A 22,391-nucleotide genomic window follows, 5' to 3' on the forward strand; every position below is an offset into this window, starting at 1 on the left:
GGGAGGAAATTATGTAAGATAATAATTGATCTTCCCACGTCTTCTCTCCAGCCACTCCTTGATGGCAGGGATCATCAACCTGTGTGTCCAACGACCATTTGCTTTCGGGTTTTCTCATCTGCAATTAAGCAAAAATTTATTCGAACTTATATACGTGCATGTTCGCCATCTTGTCTGCCAAGATGTCTATCAGCATCATTCTCGAGATGACGAACACCGCATCATCTGGGGGGGTCCTGAATGCACACACCATTAGGGCTGTTCTTTTGTAGGTCGCACTCAGTTTATGTGCGTTACGTAAAATATGCAGCGCTGTTCCCCAAACTGAGAATCGATACAACAAGATGGAAGATGGCTATAAACTGCATGCCAGTATGCCGCAGCCCTCCCACATTCGGCATCACACTTGGAAGAGCCATACTTGTGCGGAATGCTTTTGCGCAAGTATACTCTATGTGCTGCTTAAAATTGGGCTTTAAATCCGTCATCACTCCTAAGTATTTGCTAGCTGGCTTGAAAGTGATGATGTGACCCTCTGTTCTATTGTTAGCGTAATTTCTCTTGCGGTACTTGGGGATGAACATCGTTTCCGACTTTTCTCCACAATTGCCAGTCCAGCGCATTCAAAACTGGCCTTAACATCATGGATCCCTCCACATCTTTGAGATGCTTTGTGATCACAACCAGTGCTATGACACCATCGTGGCTTTCTCCGGAACCGGAAGATTTAGTAAATTGTAATATTGTGCCCATTGCCAAGCCATGTCGGTCACCCGCAGAGACAACGTATTTCGGGGGTCCATTATCAGTGGCATAGGTACCAAAGCCTTCGTTCTTGCAAGTAGCTATCGACAACAGCAGCTAGATAGGCAGGAACGCCAATTGTCACCAGGAACTACTGTATAAGGCTTCAATTGGCCGAATTGAATGCATTCCCCACGTCCAGGGTACTACCCTTCCCGCGAATATCATTTTCGACCAAGCCAGTAACCAACCTGATTGCCCTTCTTGGCGCTTAGCAATGGGCAGCAATCTATTACACATTACCAACTCCAAATCTTTCAGAGTGAAATTATGCGGTGTTTCCAACGATTAATTAATTGAAATAATAAAAATTTGTTGTTTCTTTTTCGTTGGTGTGGGTATTTATTCTTGCAAATACCGATATTTCGGGAACCACTTGTTCCCTTCATCAGTGCAAACAAGTTGTTGTCCGGATGGCTCAAGTGGTTAGAGCGCTGGGCTGTCGTAGCGGAAGGTCGCGGTTCAAATCTCGCTGGGGGCAGAGGAATTTGTTATCGTGATTGGATGTCGGACACCAGTCGACTCAGCTGTGAATGAGTACCTGAGTCAAATCAGGGTAATAATCTCGGGCGAGCGCAATGCTGACCACATTGCCTCCCACAGTGTACTGTGGTGTACCGTTACGATCTTGAATGAAGTGCTCTAACACACTTCAAGGCCTTGATCCAATATGGATTGTTGCGCCAACGATTATTATTATTATTATATTCAAATGAGTACCACCAATTTAGATGCACACGTTTTCTTTGTGTCTTGAATCTTGAAAAGACACATCTGCTATAGCTCAACCGCGCAATTATCTGGCCGGTATTCGCACCTACTAAAAGCACCCCCATTGTCTCTAGCTCCTCGTGGCCAGCATTTAGGTATTACTTCGCGCGATGGTTTTGTCTCTAGGCGCTCGAGCTTCTCTTTGAGCTTTCCTACTGCTTACTGCCTACACCAGTTCTTTCTATATTTTTGCAATTGCGGAGGAAATCGTAAGGCAGCTACTGCAGGTACAGCAAATCATTTTTATCGCCTGAATGTCGACTGAGTTCATGTCCGACACTCGCCAAACATCCATGAACAGTTGTCAATCGATGCGCCTTTGATTCGGCCTAAATAAGCGCAATTGAATGCGTTTTCGACATCCACCAAAATTCAGTGCGTCTTCTACCAGGCTCACCAATCGAAGCGGCCGCTTCGAACCCATACTGGGACTCAACTATGACTCTCTCCATCATTGTAGTAAGCGGGCAAATTAGGCGATATTATCATGCATCTTATTGGGTTTGGGAAACAACACAAACTTTTGCTTTTTCCACTCGGCAGAAAATATTTTTTTTTGGGGACACCTCGAAGATGTTAGCGAAAAGGTCGGGCTTCTAACTTCGAAGCCTTGTTATAGAATTTTTGTTTTTGGGTAGGGAGGTGAAATGCAATTACGCACAAAGTGCCGGACTCCTGTCTCAGACAGACTATCGGCTAAAATACCCCCTGGAACGTCTAGGACTCTGATCCGGAACCATTTGACATATTACCTTCGGTCAGGCCTATTCAGTATAGAACCCCCTCACTTCAACAGTGTGGAGAGCGATCGGAGTAACTCCTGCTATCACCATTAGTGTGGCCCCAAGACCCAAGCTATGAGTTTATCTGCACTGAACCTACATTGCCAAAGTAATGATATCATAACTTTTTTGCAATCCTGCCGATTTTATTATTAGGACGGAGGTAACTGCAGTATTATTAACAAGACAGTTTCGAAATTCCACATCTGTCAACTCATATGCAACCCATTCCAGATCGTTTGCCTGTGCCATGTCGGGTCGTCGTTGGCGAAGCTGAAGTACGACAGCGTGAGAGGTATTTATACCCTTTCTGCTGCCCCGGAGATACAGTAGAATCTCGATAATTCGTTTGGTCAAGGGAATGCCAGTTTGGTACGAATTATCGGGATTGCCAATTATGGTGAGTACAAAATAAAGAAAATTAACGAATAATCGGGATTACATTATGGTTGTAACTGGGTGAATGAAGGAGTTAACCGACCGCCTCTCCGAGTATGTGCTTTATCATTGCATGAGAAAGTTCAATTTTGGAATGAGTGCCCAAAAAGAGGAATCTGAAGCATGCCATCTGGTGCAAGAATGCTCTTCGCAGTAAGTGTCGCGTACGGAAGAGACTTCAAAGGGTGCGCAGTCAATATGATGTTAATCCGTTTGTTGATATCTTCCAATTTAGGTCCCTTTATAGGCAAAGTGTGTCGTGTTATAAAGAAAAGTTGAGGGATTTGGAGGAAGAAGATTGAACGCGCGTCCTCGATGGGTATAGTGATGACCCTTGGGGAAAGGTCAACCAGATATGCAACGGAAAACCTGTGCAGACATGAGGTGATAGGGTGTATGTCTTGCTGTGTGATCTATTTCCGAGATTCGGGACTTCGGTGTTTCCTGCCGAACGCAATAAAGGGCTTGGGGGAAACCACCCTCTACATTGCTGCGAGACTGAGGCGAGAATGGTGGAGCTCTGATCTCAGAAGTCATCTGGCTGGGATGAGATGACTGGCGCGATGTGCACAGCCATACCATCTCACATCCAGTGTTTGTATAACTGTTGTTCTGTTTCCCTGCTTTCTGGAAGACTGCCAGGGTTGTTGCGCTCCTAAAGTCGCCAGAGAATGGTGGAAATAATCCTCGGTGGTGCGGGACTATATCTCTCCTGCCGACCCTTGGCAAGCTTACGAAGAGGATTATGGTCCTGCGGCTCCGGGTGAAAACATCCCAGCTCCGTGGAAGAGCTACTTCTATGGTAGAAAAACATTCTTCCAAGGTATCAATGAGCTTATTTGAGTTAATGTGTAACGCGGATGTTACTGAACGCCAAATTACATCGTACGCCACTTGCCAAGTTGAACAGAGCGAATTTGAAATACCGGTGTGTATGTTTTACCTACGAATACTTGTGTTTCATAATTTTTCGGTGACAGTGTAGGCCAGGGAACTGCTCTACGCTTGTAAGAAAGTAGCATTGTTAGCGTCTCTTCCTGTATGTCGCAGGGTTTCGACGAACGCTATATGTGGACTTCGAGCTTGAGATAGACTTACCCTGACAAAGCATGGTAGTTTCCCTTCTCGCGGAAGCTTGCCTTCAGTCCAGGTTATGTTCTGCGTGGGGCAAACTCAGCGGACTGAACTGTGACATCCGCAAAATAGACGACATAAGCGTTCACGTAGTGAGGATCACAGTTAGATACTAGACAGCTACCTCACTCCCCCTTGCCCCTCAAGGGGGGAAATCAGTACGAGTACACACGATTTCAAATTGTTTTGCCCTTGAGCATGAGCGAGATGTACCAAAAACCCGATCAGCTGTGTTTGACATACCGCCCGGACTTGCCAATGCATTGGTGAGATTGGCAAGTTTTTGCTTATGTATAAGTGAATACGTGAAACAACTTTTTGCTATATGGGTGAGCACGCCGTAGTACCAGAATAGCAAAAGCTCACCGATCTCTCTCTTACCAATACGATTTGACGAAGATTATGCCTTTTCCTTGTTTAGCGTCTCTGATGTGTACAGATAAGCGTCTGCAAGCACATTTGCAAGTGGGGTCATTTTTGTAAGGGTACTGCCTATAGTATATCTACTGTGGTGAGGACGATCAGACCTGAGTCTGCAAATGACTCATCTAAAGTGTCTGTTGGCACGAAGCCTCACCGAAGGTTATCCGATACCATGACAACCTGGATGGCTCTCTGAAAGCATATGTCTCAGGAGTTTTTCTGAGAGGTGTGTGCTCGGTGTGGTTGGCCCCTTTGTGGGAGTTTCATGATGGTTGTGCGCATATCGTGAGTAGAGTTTCTTGTGGGCTCAAGCGTGGAATTTCGCGCTTAGTTGCGGCAGAGGTGTTAGAGAAGCCCAGCATTCATGAAAGCTGAGCCCAGAGGAATGTAGTATGCTCAGGTTAAACTCGGAAGACCCTCATCTAACTGGTCTTAGTACCATCCATCAAGTTTTTAGTAAAGCATAGATGGCGTCGAAAGTATTAATATTTGGCTCGGATTAGTTTGCTTAGTTCATCGTCTTGTTGTTTTCTTTTTTTTTGTGTTAGCTATATTGAATGCGTGTCAGGGAACTTGTCGCCAAGAGAGGTTTGGTAGGATTTAGGATACACTTTATTTTTCTCTTTTCTTATTTATAGGATTTGATTTTTACTTTACTGACAGTATTACTATTTATATTACATTAAACCTTCCCCCTTTATCGGGACTTGGGACCAGCATGTTATGTACATAAGTAACACAAGGGAACACATGAGACTAGTCACTCAATCGAATGTAGCAATTCTGCTCATTTATCAAGCCTTGCAGATAAAAGTAGAACCGACCACAGAAAATGATATTTTAGTGCCTCTATATTCGATAAAGGCCATATAGATTTTTTTTAAAAAATATTTTATTCGGACGTATACCAAAGTGCTTTCGTAAAATACGTCAGAACAACGTTTGGGAGATGCTGATTTTTTAGAATGTTTGAAAACAGCGTCAAATCGATTAATCTTGGTCTCCAATTTTTGAAAAAAAGTAAGAAATTATTATTTTCTTTTCCACTTAAATCCAGTCTTGGAAATTATTGTCATTGGTCCGAAGAACCGATATACCCTCACTCCCCCAGGGACAAAAAGAACCATTAAAGGAATATAAGCCATTATAAATGCTATATCACTCATTATGATAAAATTTCGTATTTATTCAATTTAAATTGTGGCACGTTCGTGACGAATTTATGGAGCCCATATCATCATCACGTCTCATTTAATGCAATTATTTTTGATTAAAAATTTTGTAAAAATATCTCTCATCAAATGCAATAAACAAGTGGGTTCCAGGAAAATTCATTTTTCAGTTTCCATAAAATAATATTGGACAAATCGCAGCCCTCCCTGTGAAGTGAATTAAATCAATGGGAACCTGCAATCTGATCTACTTTATTTTTCATTGAAAAATCCTTTCTAATTAAATCTGATAACATGTCCCCAAGGGAGAGTATTCTGGGATTTTTCCTGGACAAACAGTAATGAATAAATCATAAAATAAGGAATGAACCTGTAAAAATCCCAAGATTTATTGTACGCAAAGGATAACATCTTCCCAGTCAGGAAAGTTATTTTTGGACAGAGGACAGCCATTTAACATCTTTAAGTCCTAGCAGTCTGAAATTCGAACCTTACATATATTAATATTATTATGAAGCAGGGAAACTAGGACATTCTACCTGTGATGAGACTCACCAAACAACTTTTAACGTATGAAGTTTGCCTCGGAGAGCACCCAGTACAGCCTCGAAGGCAACGCATCAATAAACATCCTTTGATACTAGCTCTGCGCTGTGGTTCTATTTTTGTCGTCACGAACCTGAGAGAGGGACTCGAAATGAAACTCCGTTCATTTTCCTGTATCATAAATATCCTTTGTGCTACAGGCACGTATTAGGTTACTTTGGAAATGGCTTCCTACAGACAGTATATTCGCTTTTGTGAAATGAACATCGTTTGGGCAAACATATTGATAGTTTGTAGAGCACCCAGCAAACAAGGAAGCTGGATTGTTAGTAACAAAACTGCCATCTGAAAAGTAGGCAAATGAATGTGGCTGTTGTTTGAGGAATTGTTGAAGCGAATGCAATTTGATTGGGATATGGCAAAATATTCAAGGAATATGATTTGCTAAATATTTCGACCCCCACATTATCGACCCCGTTTGTGAACAGGATAAAGACTACAAAGGCTAAGTGTTTGTTGATAATGTAATTTAATTGAATTGAATTAGGTGCTTTGTATTGAAAACTCGCGAACATTTTTCATTCAGGGAGTCCTTTCGACGTCAAGTACTTGAAAACTTTACCCCAACAACACAACAAAAGATTCACTGAACAGCTCTGATCGATTTCAGCCATTATGCAATGCAACGTTGACAGAATATTTCCGATACCTCGTGTGCTTGCATCAGAATACAAACACCTGTCCCAGTGAAAAGTACTCAGTTGATGCGGCCCACCCCTTCCGAATTCCCGACACTTGACTTCCTACAAAATGTTCGATCACTCTCCACCTTATCGTTTTGCATCCATCGCTTGAACTATCTGAGCAAACAAAGTGCATTGATTGAATTCCATTATCACAATGGAAGCATCAATATTTGTGCAAGACAAGGGGGAGCGTGACTTTGCGGAAAACTGGTGGAAAGTTTGGATTCTTTCTGTTATGATAACGAGCTTTATTCGTTACTCACTCAGTCGAGGGGATGCGTTGACATGCACTCATAGGTGGAATGTGTCGGAGAATTTTGAAGGGTACTTCAGACGAAATTTCGAAAATATTGATTGAAGCCGGGATCTTTGGAATTCTTTGAATATTTGCGATGGAAAAGTTTGATTGCTTTAGTAAATAAATGCTCGCGTTGTCTGGGGATCTGTAGAGTCTTGTATACAGCAAGAGTACTTTTTGTGCTTACATAGAATAGGCACGAAACTCCAAGCAATTTTAAACTTTTCAAGATTTTGTCTGCTCTTTTGTTGCTCGCTGTTTTTTCTCAGAACAAATTCATTCCGCAGTGGTTGAACTTATTGTTAGTCCCTACATTCGATACAAGTATGAAGACAATAAAATTCATATCAAGTGAAAAGCGTAACTTATTTTTATGATGGCTTTAGGATCGCAATGTTCCGCCCACGATTACTCCTTCCACCCAGCTCCTCAACTTTGAGGAACCCATCGATGTACCAGTTATTATAATAGGTTGCTGGTCTAACCAGTCAGGTATTTCTATACCATTCAAATTTCTTACCGAAATCGAACATTATTGTCATGCTATCCCTCGACATCAGGAACGACGGCTAGGAAGAATGTGAATCTTCCCCCCGTTTTAAGGAGCTCTGCGCCCCCCTGACATTCTGAAGATTGCCCCTTGCCTACATAAATGAAGAAGATGAAGATGAAGAGGTGTCAATCCCAGAAGGACCCCAAGTCAGTCTTTAGGGTTTTTTTAATCTCCCGATTACTATGCCGAGTTTGGTTCTGTACTGCCCCATACGTAATCGTTTGCCTTGCTATTGCAGTATACCTATACCCAGCGTGATTTATTTTTCGGGGGCGGTTCCATTTCTTCCCGGTTATTGAGAAAGTTCGTGTAGCTTTGCTGCATAGATTTCTAATATACGGTTTTAAGACTAGCTTTTCTCTTCCTTTCCCTTTACACTTTTTTAAGGTTTTGTGTAAAACAAAACCTTATTAAAATCGGTTTACTGTACATCTGTCTGTCTGTCCGTCCCTCACACGCATTTTTTGGAGACGGTTATAGAAATTGACACCCAATCTGGTGGGAAGGTGGAAACTGTTAACGCTCACGCATACAGTGATTTACATCCTTTTACGTCGAATAGACCATGATCCTACCACCTACCACCACACCATTATTAACAAAGTTATAATAAAAAATAAATAAATTTAACATTATGAATGTTAATATCACCCGAAAGTGGATACTCTCATATAGTATATACATATATCGCGTAGTAGGTACTAATGGGACAAATATCCACTCAAATGTTTTTTTTTGTAAAAAAAATACACAAAAACCTTTAATACCTGAGGTATCCAGCTTCTGGTTTCCCGACTTGTTACCCCTTTGTGGAGTGTAGTACATCCACACAATCGTTCCCATCTGGTTGTTATTTATTCCCCGATTTTATTTTTAAAGACACTATGCTTCCATCAACCATCACAATATCAAGTGCCAAAAATTTGACCTATGTTTCTTGTTATGTAATTGGGCGCATGAGTGGCAAAATACGCTCCCCATTAGCGATGGAAATATGCCAGCCTATAAAAACTTAGGATTCATCATCATCATCATCAACGGCGCAACAACCGGTATCCCGTCCACCACCAATTCGATATCCCTAAAAGCTGTCTGGCGTCCTGGCCTACGCCATCGCTCCATCTTAGGCAGGATCGGCCTCGTCTTCTTTTTCTACCATAGATATTACCCTGTGGGTGGGATCATCCTCATCCATATGGATTAAGTGACCCACCCACCGTAACCTATTGAGCCGGATTTTATCCACAACCGGACGGTCATGGTATCGCTCATAGATTTCGTCATTGTGTTGGGTACGGAATCGTCCATCCTCATGTAGGGGGCCAAAAATCTTCGGAGGATTCTTCTCTCGAACGCGGCCAAGAGTTCCCAATTTTTCTTGCTAAGAACTCAAGTTTCCGAGGAATACATGAGGACTGGTAAGATCATAGTCTTGTACAGTAAGAGCTTTGACCCTATGGTGAAACGTTTCGAACGGAACAGTTTTTGTAAGCTGAAATAGGCTCTGTTGGCTGACAACAACCGTGCGCGGATTTCATCATCGTAGCTGTTATCGGTTGTGATTTTCGACCCTAGATAGGAGAAGTTGTCAACGGTCTCAAAATTGTATTCTCCTATCCTTATTCTTTCTGTATGACCAGTGCGGTTCGATATTGTTGACCTTGCCGCCATATATTTCGTCTTGCCTTCATTGATGTGCAGCCCAAGATCTCGCGCCAATCGCCGCCTGTTCGATCTGGATGAAGGCAGTTTGTACGTCTCGGGTCGTCCTTCCCATGATGTCGATATCGTCAGCATAGGCCAGTAGTTGGGTGGACTGAAAGAGGATCGTGCCTCTTGCATTTACCTCAGCATCACGGATCACTTTCTCGAGGGCCAGGTTAAAGAGGACGCATGATAGGGCATCCCCTTGTCGTAGACCGTTATTGATGTCGAATGGTCTTGAGAGTGATCCTGCTGCTTTTATCTGGCCTCGCACATTGGTCAGGGTCAGCCTAATCAGTGTTATTAATTTCGTTGGGATACCGAATTCTCTCATGGCCGTATACAGTTTTACCCTGGCTATGCTATCATAGGCGGCTTTGAAGTCGATGAACAGATGGTGCAACTGTTGTCCATATTCCAACCGTTTTTTCATCGTTTGCCGCAGAGAGAAAATTTGATCTGTTGCTGATTTGCCTGGAGTGAAGCCTCTTTGGTATGGGTCAATGATGTTCTGGGCGTATGGGGCTATCCGGCCTAGCAAGATAGCGGAGAATATCTTATAGATGGTACTAAGCAACGTGATACCTCTATAATTGCTGCACTGTATGATATCTCCCTTTTTATGTATGAGACAGATAATGCCTCGTTGCCAATCGTCAGACATTGACTCGCTGTTCCACACCTTGAGCACAAGTTGATGAACTACTTGGTGTAACTGCTCGCATCCATATTTAATCAATTCGGCTGTAATTCCATCGGTTCCTGGCGACTTATGATTTTTTAGCCGATAAATTGCACGGACTGTTTCTCCTAAACTTGGTGGTGGCAGTATTTGTCCGTCGTCTTCAGTTGGCGGGACCTCCAACTCGCCGATGTTCTCGTTGTTCAGTAGCTCATCAAAGTACTCAACCCATCGCTCCAATATGCCCATTCTGCCGGAAATCAGATTTCCCTTTTTGTCTCGGGAGGATGAGCATCGAGGTGTATAAGGCTTCATCCTGCTAACTTGTTGGTATAACTTCCGCGCCTGGTGCGGTTGCTCCCTGAACTTTTCTAGTTCACAGACTTGTTGGTTCTCTCAAGCTTCCTTGTTCCGTTTGTGAAGTCGTTTCTCCGCTCGACGGAGTTCGTGATAAGTCTCTGCGCGTGCCCGCGTTCTTTGAAAATGCAACATTACTCAGTATGCGGCATTCTTCCGTTCCATTGCTAGCTTACAATCATCGTCAAACCAGCCGTTCCGACTCCTTTTGCGGCTGGAGCCAAGTATATTTGAGGCCGTATCCATGATAACGTTCTTGAGGTGGTTGTGAAGATCATTTGTTAATGGTTCATCTCCAGGTTCTCTGTTGACTGCGGTTATTGCGGTCTCCATTTCCCTCTTATAGGTGTCGCGGAGGGCTGTGTTGTGGATGGCTTCAGTGTTAGCTCTCACCTGATTGTCAGAGGGGATTCTAGGTGGTATTGTTATTCGAGCTCGGAACACCATGCCAACGAGATAGTGATCCGAGTCTATATTGCCCCCCTATATGTTCTGACATTTATCAAGGCTGAGAGGTGGCGGCGTTCGATCAACACGTGGTCAATTTGGTTGAAAGTGGTCCCATCTGGAGAGGCCCACGTATGTTTGTGGACCGCTTTCCGCGCAAACCAGATACTTCCAACAACCATTTCGTGTGACCCTGCTAATTGAATAATCCGCAGTCCGTTATCATTTGTTTTTTCGTGTAAGCTATGGGAGCTAACGTATCGCCTGAATACGGGTTCCTTCCCTACTTGGCTGTTAAAATCCCCAAGTATGATTTTAATATCATATCTGGGACAGGCTTCGAGGGTTCGTTCTACTGCTTCGTAGAAGGTATCCTTCTCCGACTCTGCAGTCACCTCTATAGGGGCGTAAACGTTAATGAGGCTTATATTTCTAAACTTGCCTCGCAAGCGCATAGTGCATAGCCGTTCGCTTATGTTCTCAAAGCCGATAACAGCAGGTTTCATTTTTTGACTGAGTAAGAAACCTACTCCGAGCACATAGTTTACTGGATGGCCACTATAATATATGGTGCAGTGGCTCTTCTCCAGAAAACCGGTCCCTGTCCAACGCATCTCCTGTAACGCCGTTACATCAGCCCTATATTGGGACAGGGTATCGGCTAGCTACTTATCAGCTTCATCTCTGTACAGGGAGCGCACGTTCCATGAGAAAATGCGCAAATCGTTATTCCGTTGTCGTTGCCGGGTTCGTCGTTGTATAATCCGTCCAGTCCTAGGCTCCTGTTGTGGCTTCGTAACAAGTTGTTTTCCAGGTAGGGTTTTCAACCCTACCCAACCCCCAACCTGTAGGACCAGTTGGTACAATTTGTCCCGTTTTTAGACGCGGGAGACTCGCCTTTATTCTTCTCCGTCTGCAGCTTTTCGTTAAGAAAGAGCTCCCAATGGTCACCACGTCGAGATGGAGATAGGGTTTGGTGGTAGAGGTGTTGGTGTTGGTCCAGCAGGCATTTCCCAGGTTTTATGCACCATCGTGGGTACCAATCCAGGTTTCGCCCTGGTACCTATACTACCCTTTGACCACCAAAACTTGGGATTGCATAATGTAATTGGAACTTTTGGTGCTTATGCAATCCAGACACCCTGCGTGTTCCTGACTCTCCTTCGGATTAGAACATCCTGTGTTTTGAAATACGAAGTGTTGCTTAAGTCAGCTTTGATATCGAAAAATACACATAGAAACGTAAGGTGTGGGCATAGGTCATTTCACTTCCTCCTGAAAATAATCAAACTACAAAAACAAAAAAATTTCCATTTAAGGTTTTGTTTTCTCAGTGGTCAATTTCATACTCGTAACATCAAGATCCCCTTTTTGTAAAACTTCCATAACTTGAATGAGAAGAATTCCGGTTTTTCCTTTCGTTTCAAATGATTATTCAAACAGTGGAGCAAGTAAAAATCTGAAAGGGTAAGGTCAAGGGAGAGCGGGTGTTAAACTGTTGCCAATCTAGTTTTTGTCTGAATGAGTCCCAAACCTCTTTTCATCAAGCTTACACATTTTCCTGGACTAGATAGAATGTCCGCTGGGAGAGAAGGAAGGGCACTTTTATTTCAAGGAACTCCTTACCATCCGGCCCCCCCCACCGGCCAAGTCCTATCTTCTTTGTAATGAAAAATCCCGAGCGAAATGCTCAACACGGTCCCACCTGTCAACGCCTCTCAGCATCTCCCGGCAATGTTGTCTGGAGGAGCTACGTTTTGTTTAAATAAAGTTGTTGAAGAATCCGATTCCACCTTCCACTAGAAGCAAGGTGTGATCGGGGTCGTGCTTTCCCATGCTTGTGCAAACAACACTGAAAATCTTCATCCTCCTCTAACCCTCTAGGGCCTCATAGAGCAGGAGTGGTCCTGTCGGCTAAGTCCTGCCAGCGAGTTTTGCTTCTATTAATCGCGCTGCAGAGTTTTCTTTTGGCCGATCTGGACCCCGTCATGCCATGTATTATGGATTACACCTCTGCAACTATGAACAACCTCCAGTTGTGAACCCAGCAGTATTCAACAATATCTTTGATTGATCGCAGTGACTACCTTTTAACCAACCGCCCCTTTTCGTTATTTGCTATTTGGCTTCGAGATGCTCGTCAATATAGTGATTTCTACGGAAAAGACTTCTTTTTTAATTACTGGCCCTTTCCTGTCATAAGTTCGTCATTCTTACTGTCTATGTTGCACAGACTTCTATATTTCCTAAAAATTGTATCGCTTTCAACAGTACAGTACCTAGTAACGAACTTTGCTATAGCCTCCGCCCCCTTCCGCTGCGTCCTGATTGTCCTTTACCAAAAAGACCAATCCACTCATCTGCTGAAATTTAAACAGATGCAACCTTGCGTAACACGATGGATAATTTGAATCTATCCCAGGACAGCAAAAGTCTCAGAAAACATTTCCCTATGTATTTATATATTTATCTTAGTATTTTTTCTTTCAAAATTTCAAAAGAATTCATCAAATTAAAATAGATCTACCACTAAATTATCAATAACCCTTAAAGTCACTATAACCATTTCAACCTTTCCCAACATCACATCGTAACAGTTACTAAGATTAAAAGTGACACCAGGGGAAACTATAATACATTTAACTTCATCCAAGACCAAAAACTCGTTCCAAAAATAAAAATTGAAATTAAATAGCCACAGGATTTAGCTTCTAAACCAGCCTCCCCCTCCCCGTCCCGTGTCTAAACGTGGTAGGCACTAAAAGCTTATTCGAATTGGCCGGCCAGGATTTTGCCGACTTTTACATATTGTGAAATTCAACCACTTACAGGTTCACCTGCAGACCGAAGGGACCGGAGAAGTTCGTCAGACCAAGGTGGTGATAGTGGTATGAAAAATCCATAAACACTTTTTATACATTACGGAGACTTAAAACATGATGGCGATACACAGGACTCTTCAACTTTCTCCCCATTGCGGTTCAGTGCGTATTACAAAGAAGACTTTAGAGTTCAACAAGGAATTTTTGGGTGCCATGCAGTAGGGATGACCAGAAGGATTCATCGGGATATTGACACTGGAATCCCAATACAATAATTTAACTAGCTTAAAACCAGGTGGGAGACCATCTTTGATCATCAACTTCTCGGCTCTTTCCAAGTTTCGTACCCAAATCCCAATTTATGGATTTTGATATCAGTCCTAGGAAACCTAGAAAACTCCATATCCTTTTGAAATATACCATATATCCTTTTGGGTTCATTATCACTTTTACAACGCTAATGAAATTATAAGTTAATTACTGCGGAATGTCCTCCTTTTCCTTTCATCCTATTTCTACGTATCATCCGACTGCTATGCTATCATCGATACTCGGTTAGTCCCTACTTCAGGACAACGTACCGCAAAACCGCTTAATGGTTAAAGGTAGACAATAAACCTTTTAAGGTAATTTCGTGACCGCGATACGTTTAGGACACTCCGGAGAGTATGCCACGAAGCCGTAAAAATGTTAGAAAGTAGAAAAGATTTACGTTTACATTTCAGGATTTTACTTCACTTGCGGAATGAGGAAAGTTGCGTTTTTATGATTTCATTTCGACTTATTATTCCTATAATAGTGGCACCCGTGTGTGTGCGCTGGTGCATGAGATCGGGTTGGGAGAGGGTGAAATAAAATTTTATATTCTTTATTTTGCTCAGATTAGGAGTAAATGTGGTTTGATGGACAAGACTTTCATTTCCTGTGCATTTACAAGTTCTCCTTAGAAGTTGAAGAGTTTTCGATAACGTGCGAAAGTAGCTAGTTGATGACAGGATGAGTTGAAGGCTTATGTGGAGTTTAGCCTGTCACACTAGGGCAAAACTAGCTGTTAAGTAAGTTGAATTTTTTTTTCAAATAAAATTTCCGTTTCGTTTTCTTTGCGAAGAGTTCTAGAGTGGGCGGACACGACACGAAGAAAAAAACAAATTATATAATGCGTCGGGAAATGTTACATGAAATAGAAAATGTGGTGTAAAGCTTCCTGTAAACTTTGAAAATACCTAACCTATGTGGGTTGTTCCGTGCAGTTTAGTTTTGGGCAATTGAAGCTTCGTAGGCGAACTAGAACTATCGCGTACATGTCAAATGACTGAGCGGAGGGACTAAAGCGAATTTATGCTTGGAAATGAGGCATTGATGGAAAGGAATGAAATTAAATTCGGCTTGGTGTTGCGAAAACAGGTAAAACCGTGCCCAATAAAAGTTACTTCTATTACAACGTGAAGTATAATTGTGTCTTATAGGTTACAGAAAACTAATCTTGTCAAAAAGCTCCAGGTCCTTATTTAATTTTATAAAACCCCAACTTTCTTTTTTAAGCGAACGGTTCTTACTTAAGCCGCATCGAACGTCCCAAATCTAAAATTTACTGCGATGTGGTACGTCCTGTTGCTCTCCATGGTTCTGAGTGTTGGCCGACTATAAAATGTAATGAACTACGTCTTGTGGTAATGGACACGAAGATGTTGCGTTAGACTAGTGGGGTGACACGTTTTGATCACATCCGAAATGAGGATATCCCCGATTGATATTGGGGTGCACCGATCGTAGAAAAATTGCGAGAGAGGCGTCTTCGATGGGTATGGTCACGTAATTCGCGCTAACGAGAATTCACTTGCCATGACTGGTTTCAACATTGAAGTCGATGGTAAATGACCGAAAGGCCGGCCGAAACAACGGTGACTTGATACGCTGGAGAGGAGATTTGAAAGTCTCGCGATTGAATCCAGATCAGGCCTTTAATAGAACCAAATGGCGAAACCGATCACGACGAGCGGACTCAGCTTGTGAACGGGACAAAGGTTGAAAAAAAAGAAGAAGCGCTAACTTAAACTGCCAGCGGCAGTTACATATGTATTTCTATAATCTAGTTGCATCAATCTATAATGGGTGCTTTAATTTCTCTGGTCATTAGGTCCTAATTTTAATTTGAGCTGTTATGTAAATAGGCGTAGTGCATACTCCAAATATTATTATTATTCAAACGAAAACTTCAGATCTACTGACATAATGAAGATCTTTTCGAAGATTTAGTAGATGATAAGATGGGCACACAACATTGGGCGAAAGGTCACAATATTATCTCAAATTATCGATCACATTTATCATCAACATCGGAGCAACGAAATCTACAATATATAACGTCGCTGCCTGTTGTGTTTTCCGTCTCCATAGAACTAACCCGAAAGTTAAAACATTTTTATACTATTCCGTACTAGGGAGCGATTCACACATATTACTGAGAGCATCATTCTCTTCTGCTAGACATAGCAATTGACTCTTTCGAGGTTGTGCCAGTCTGGAGTATTCTGATAATGCTTTCCAGAGAAGTCTGAAGTTTTCCTGTAACCATGACGGCGGGTACTATTTTCGCATAGCGATGTAGAGAATAAATGTTGTGCAAACAACCTCAACTTTATATTGAGCTGCGGTAATTGCATTGGTGGATTTTAGATCTAGGGCAAGAGAGAGCCTATTCCTATCAACTGACGGCTATAATTTGATGAACTGTGATCGTTAATTTTTAAGATTTTGTTTGAACACAAAACCTTATTAAAATTGATTCAATGTCTGTCTGTCTGTCACATGCACTTTTCTCAGAAACGGCTATACTGATTGAAGTTAGATTTTTCTATATTGTGTTTAAGGGGGGTGGGTCCTCATACATCCCAAAGGGGGGTGTAAAATTATTTTTCATAGTCATGTTGGGTATCAAATAATAAGTTTCGATTAGTACTTTACGATTCCAATCCTAGTTTTGACATTTATACGTATGGCGGGAAGTGATAATTTTTTAATAAAATTATCTTACTGACTCATTCTCAGAAACTAGGCAACCGAAAAGTCTGGAAAAAATCATGGAGCTGTCTCTAAATACCGTCCAAGCCTGAACATACTCTCCATAATCGATATCTACTCAAATTAAGCTCTTAATATATATTGAAGAACTATTGTGCCCCTCATAATATATAGTATATTACTATGTTTGACTATAAGCGGTACTCAAGAATGTCTTTGCATCCTGTCCTCGCCTGCGTAGCATTTACATTTACGCTCCACAAATTACCAATATGTCTACATTTGATTTTAAAATGGTTGATGAGAGTAGGTTCTAAGCTACCTCGCAGTAGTTGCAGTTCATATGTATCAATCTCATTTAGTCGTATATAGCGAATATCTGCCACGATCAACATTTTCCCATTCGTCCGCACCATCTTTCTCTTCACACAACATGCACTGTGAAGCTCCGATGCAATCCCCAGTGAGGTGACAGGCTTCTTCACACTTAGTGCACCTTCTCCACCTATCATGTTGATTGCTGCAAAGTGGATTAAAACTAAAGTTTTCCAGAATGACTTTAGAGATACTCACTCCGTGAATCTGCAAACAATCCAATCTATTTCTACCTTGCCCACAATACTACATCTGCATACTCCGTCGGCATACCAATATGGTGCTAATAATAATGTTCTGAGGTTTTTATGAGCAGCACAACACCATCGTGTTCACTGAGCTCCGGGGTAGTTGGAAGGTCAATAGGAAGAGGTCCATTTAGGATTGCATGTTAGGACGATGGAAAGACGGTTCTTGGATAGAAAGGAAGGTTATTTGAAGCGAGAGGGACTTTTGGGCGTACTAAGTGGTAGGCAAATATTGTCTAGTCAGTTATAAAGGACATTCCCATTCCGGTTAGTGATCGTGTCGCTTCAGGAGGCATTGCTTAAGGCCGCCATCCATGTTCACTTCAGCCAGTCGTGTGTGTGTTTGAGGTAGGGGAAAAGCAAAGCCTCTGAACACTCAGACCTTACTGGTCCATTGTACTCGATTCCCCCGTCTAACGGAATATCCCTGATTCGTTCATGTATCGCAAGATTTCCGTTTGTGGATGATGCTACCTGCTGCAATTGGAGTACATCAGCACCAAAAATCTGATGTCTGAGACGTCCATAGGCGGGGCACTTACATGGAAAATGTTCCGTGGATTTCGCTTCCTCGTTACAAAATGGACAAGTATCATCTTGGATAATTCCTAGTCTGAACATAATGAATTATGGCCAGTCAGAATTCCCAAAGTACTTCTGCAAGTCTTCCTGCATTTCGACAGGATAAACTTTGCACTATGTTTGTTTAGTTCTGAGAGGAACTAGTGTGTTCAGCAGCATTATTGCTCCGGCACCTGTCATTATAGGAAGCTTGTTGCCAGTTTTTGATAGCAGCATCAGCTAATGCTACTGACGTACCAATTGCTGGTTCCAGTCCGGGTATGGGGAAGTTTAAGCCTCTTTTGCTAAGGCATTCGACATTTCTTTTCCCTCTACACTACAATGACCGGGTACCCAGCGTATTGAATCTAGAAACAGAGTTCAATCGATTTCTACATTTCTGAACGATTTTTAAATTGATCAAAGTACTGCTCAACGCCCTCAATGTAGCTTGACTATAGTTATCGATTGTGATGCGGCTGCCCTTCAAGCATCCAGGCTGCCGCCCTTAGGATCGCATACACTTCAGGCTAAAAGACCGTTGTGTATTGTCCCAAGAAAGAAGCCCGTTTCTATTCGAGACACAGACTCCGGCTCCAGAACCATTCTCTGTTTTTGACCCATCGGTGTAGAAGACGTCAGTAAATCCTGAGAAGCATTCTTTTGGTTCGTCCCAGTTTTCTCTTCGTTTCAAGATAACATCATATTTTCTACCAAACAGATGTAAGTGGATCCGAGAATCGGAAGGCATTGCGAAAACTAGATTCTGTTCTCCTAATGATTCTTCCAATGCCCTGCGCACAGTCAAAAGCTCCTTCAATGTCCACGAGCACCCCCCTCGCGTACTCGCATTTCAGAATTGCGTCCTCTATCTTCGAAACCAAAGAATGAAGAGCAGACTCACAGGGCTTTCCACGTTGGTAAGCATGTTGGTTTTCATTTAGTGGGTTCGATCTCAGCACCTTCTAGCGAATGTGACGCTCAACCAGTCTCTCCAAACATTTCAGCGAAAATGGTGTTAAGCTGATTTGTCTGACGTTCTCTGGATTTGAATAGTCATTTTTCCCAGCCTTTGGTATGAAGACTACCTTTACGTTCTACCAAAGGGAAGGTACCTAGCCCAGAGCAACACATCCCCGAAAAAATATTTCTCAGAAGTTGCTCTAAGTGCTCTATACCCTTCTTTCGCATCGCTTGGTAGATGCCATTCATGCCAGGTGTTTTAAAGTGTTGAAATCATTGTATACCAGCGTTCGCCTTTTCATTAGCAACAGCAGCTCCCGCAGTGTCCCAATTCCCTTTACAACCCCTTCGTGTTGAAGGATTTGCAGAAATCGCCAATTCACTTCTCCCACTTCTAAGACTTGTTCTCCCGTGTGGTGTACTTCCAAGAGAGTCTGTATAGAATCAACTCTGGAGTTCGTGCAAGTACCATTCGGTTTTCTAAGAGAGTCCAACTTGGCCGACTCATCCATATTAAGGACTCCGCACAGCCTGCAAGTCTCCCTTTCATCTTCCAGTTCCTCACAGTATGCTCCAAAAGAGCCACATTTCGAACGTTTTGCGAGCCTCATATATTCACACTGTGAGTTCCGGAAGTTTAGCCAGTCTTTATTCTTATTGCTTTTGGAAGATTTAGAAGTCTGGTTGATTTTCTGAGTCTCTGCAGTTCTCGGTTCCACCATGGAACCGTTTTACCACGTTGGCCTCGGAAAATAGGACAAGCTTCTTCAAGACACTCCAAAAAGTGTGTGATTCAAAATTTCCAATTGATCTTTTTTCGCCAAAGGAGTCCTTAGTTGCCTAGGGAGCTCAACTTTGTCGCCAAGAAGTTCATTGAAATTTGTCCAATCCGTTTTCCTAGGATTCCGTCTTTGTATTACAGACTGCTCGCCTGCAAAAGTCATACTATCATAAATGCTAAGTAACGGTAATCTGAGAGTCAGACTTCATCTAGCACTCGCCAGTTTCTAATCAACTCTAACAACTTTGAACTTCAGATTGTTAGGTCAAGTACTTCACTTCTTCTTGACCCCACCAACGGTGGGGGTGCACCCTACGTTCGCGATCATCAGACCAGCTGAAGTGGGAACAAAATTGTATCAGCATGGTTGCCTCTAATAATTTTGACATCGGAACGTAGGCCTCGGTCTGGAGGATCTTTCATCGAAGAAAATCCAAGCTCTTGGACCAGAAATATATAAGGACAGTCCTGGAACATTGCCAGCCTTGTTGCCAGTAGATAGGAAGAACCTTTGGCATGCTAGAGGTTAATTTGACTAACTCTTGTGTTTGTAGCATAAGTGCAATTTAATATGAAAACCCTCGCTAACTGAAAAGTCTGCTGCATTTAGTGTGGATCATACGGGGGTTACCGTCTTATCCTCACCTTCCGCCGAAAGTTTTGCTTTCTTGCGTACGATCTTTCTGCATTTCGCCACACTTGATGGTGTAGCAACGTCCACGTCCTCATTCCCAAGAAACGTCGCCTTCTTTCGCAGTGCTCCCCGTTCCTGTCGGCTGGGAGCCCTCCCAGGTTCACGGTGTTCGGGCTGCATTGATCTGTTTCCAAATACCGACGTTAGATCAGTTGCGTCCACATTACCAGCTTCCTTTTCTTGCATTTTTCCGGGTACAGGAGAAGGAGAAGGTTCTGACAGGCAAGTCTGTAGTCCCTTCTCCTTTGCGGCTAAAGTTTCTTTCTGCCGAACCTTCCTCTCCCGTATTTTAGAAGAGTTAGGCAACAGTGACACCGACAGATCGGCCGTAGTCAGGTTTCCAGTTTCTCTCATTAAGGGGGTTGCTGTACTATTTTTTCTGGCTGACCGCCCCGAAGACACCGGGTGTAGGGTTTCCACGGAAATGGAGCGCCTGTCTTCCACAGATTTCTCCGTAGGGGATCATGAATCTGGTGAGGCCTCCAAAATTCGTACCTCGACCACGATTCGAAGTTTATGACTTCTTACCACTTCGAGAGTTACAATCCTTTGGTTCCTTCTTCATGTATTTTTTGACGCCTGTAGTTGTAAACTACCACAAGCTCCCCCACCACGACAAGGCAGTGTCCGAAGGAGAGACTTGGCCTGTCAATTACGCCTGAAGAGGCCGCATTTGACCGGGGGTCGCAATGTGGATGGGATGCGACCCGTCTGTCACTTTGGACTCGGCCAACCGGCCCGACATGTTTGGCAATATGACTGTGAGCGAGAATTTCATGGGTGTCTTTATCATTTGTAAACATTTTTTATAAATGTTCAGACATGAAAATATCTCAAATTTTCGTCTCAAGGCCTTCCACGTCGAGAGTTGAACTATTAATGCCGCTTCGCTTACCGGTACGTGAATGGACCTTTCAGTTCAACTGGCAACCGGATGCACTACGGTCTCACCCAAGGTAACTGACAGGCCGAACCGAACGTGATAGAGGCCTTTAGATTGACTCAGTTGTAAAGTGATACAAACAGGATTTTCTTCATCGTTTCAGTTTTAACAATTGGTACTGTCGCGAAACAAATTAAAGGTCCAAGTCAATATGTTGCACATTCTGTGGTCATCCTTTATTGTGTCATATTCAGTAGGGGATTTTCAACATGAAGTTGCGAAGGAAATACAGTTTAAGTTTAAACGTGGGAGGTCAACGAGGTAGTGTTAAATAATTAACAATTATTTAATTTAATATGTAATAGCGGCGATTTGGCGCTGTTCGTTATCGCGATCTGTAGCGAGAGAAACTTTTTAAACGGTCTACCATTATTCGTGGTATGATTGATGCGTTTTTTATCGCATTTACTACCGGTTTTTCCGTACCTTCATAATGTAGGTGCCATAATGCTTTTGCTATTGTGGGCTATTGCCAATCGATTTGTTGTTTTAGTGGCATTTTTTAACTTTTTCGGATTCCATTAATTTTTATAAGCCTGGTATTCCTGATAATTTGCCGGAGTAAGATACTGCAGATATCAGTTCTGATCAATCGGTCCGAAATTTAACAGTTGTAACCCTGTATATTTCACGTTGAGTACTTCTTAGAGCACCTAGGCGTGCTTAAATATGGCGATGAGTATTTGCCACAAAGTTTGATTAAAATTTGTAGATGAATAGCCTTCATTTCATCCATTATACCAAATAGGTCAACTTCCTTATGGATTTTTCTTATCAGGAGAGTTTAACTACGAAGTGAATCAAGAGTGGTAGTGGTGCCGTGTAGACGTTAGCCAGAAATGATGGTAATAATCCTGTATGGATTCGACAAATATGAGGGTTAGTCCTGGTCTCATGTTCTCAAATGAGACATTCAATCCTCTTCCTTTCAAAGTCTTCACATTTAATTTGTACCCGATATTTCGGGGTACTTTCATGTTCGCAGGTTCAGGGGGTCGCTTTAACATTGCCTTTACTATTACACTATTGTCAGTAATTATAGCTAACATACTTTAGTATTTGTCTTTTAACTTTTCATTCCCCTTCCAAGGACGAAATTGATTTCGACTCGGTCGTCAGTCTCACT

At 42.5% G+C, this 22,391-nt stretch overlaps 1 protein-coding gene across 2 annotated transcripts in view; it reads left to right on the forward strand.

Moving 5' to 3' along the window:
• LOC119653812 (high affinity cGMP-specific 3',5'-cyclic phosphodiesterase 9A-like) overlaps positions 1 to 22,391 on the forward strand; it is a 530,323-nt gene that overhangs the window by 394,406 nt on the left and 113,526 nt on the right. The gene's annotated exons all lie outside the window — the stretch shown is intronic.

The sequence above is a fragment of the Hermetia illucens genome, chromosome 4 (genome assembly GCF_905115235.1).
Source record: "Hermetia illucens chromosome 4, iHerIll2.2.curated.20191125, whole genome shotgun sequence".
Classification (NCBI taxonomy): Eukaryota; Metazoa; Arthropoda; class Insecta; order Diptera; family Stratiomyidae; genus Hermetia; species Hermetia illucens.